We start from the raw sequence: 794 nt of genomic DNA, 5'->3' as shown, positions 1-794 counted from the left end.
ACTACGTGGGAGTCCAGCGACATAGCCATTATGCTAACTGCTGGTTCCCCAGTTTGGTTCTTGTCTCTCTTTCTCACTCTACCCTTCTCTGGTCAAATTTAAATAAATAAATAAATGTTTAAATAAAGTAAAATAAAATAATTCTTTTTTAAAAAAATGAGAAAAAGAGGCTAGCATTTACATGGTGACCACAGTCATGAAATCCTTGGCTCGCTCTGCTTGAAACACGGGATCGTCATGCGAATGCCTAAAGTCTGAAGGGCTAAGGGACTAGAGGACCCTGTGGAGTGCTGGCATTGCTCTCTTTCAGAAATGTGTGTTCACACACTTTATCATAAATAAAGAAAAGAAAATGATGTCTCAATTCTTGGCCTTTGAAGATATGGTTACTGTTACAATATTCAGTGTACAAATGATAAGATGGGCAAAGTTCTAGAATGTTGGCCTAAAATGAGTTTGTTTTAAAATTAGTCTTACTTGGATACTTATCTGAAGACTGTAACACTTTGAAAGTGAAGGAAATGATATTTTATATGGAAGTATAATATCTGATGTCAGAGCCACTTGTTTAAATCAGTTTATAATACTTAAAAATTCTTTTCTTGGGGCCAGCAGATGGTATAGTGGTTACGTTGCTGGACTCCCACATGGCTGACCGCGGTTCAAGTCTTGGACCCGGTGGCTTAAAACGCACGCTGGCATATGCGTGTACATGCCCAACATGCCAGAAGGAGAAGGGGTTATGGCATGGCTGTCCCTCCTAGGGGGGTGATTTCTCGCCTTCCCTCCCCCTG

The 794-nt window shown here is 40.4% G+C and overlaps 1 protein-coding gene and 1 long non-coding RNA gene across 4 annotated transcripts in view; one reads left to right on the top strand and one right to left on the bottom strand.

Moving 5' to 3' along the window:
* The window catches only part of LOC102468358 (uncharacterized), a 22,600-nt gene that overhangs the window by 5,289 nt on the left and 16,517 nt on the right, over positions 1 to 794 (bottom strand). The window lies entirely within an intron of this gene.
* BPNT1 (3'(2'), 5'-bisphosphate nucleotidase 1) overlaps positions 1 to 794 on the top strand; it is a 24,481-nt gene that overhangs the window by 9,989 nt on the left and 13,698 nt on the right. The gene's annotated exons all lie outside the window — the stretch shown is intronic.

This window comes from Tupaia chinensis, unplaced genomic scaffold, assembly GCF_000334495.1.
Source record: "Tupaia chinensis unplaced genomic scaffold, TupChi_1.0 Scaffold000026_1, whole genome shotgun sequence".
In the NCBI taxonomy this organism is placed as follows: Eukaryota; Metazoa; Chordata; class Mammalia; order Scandentia; family Tupaiidae; genus Tupaia; species Tupaia belangeri.
Note: the sequence above shows the minus strand (reverse complement) of the source record. Positions and strands in the feature narration are given on the sequence as shown.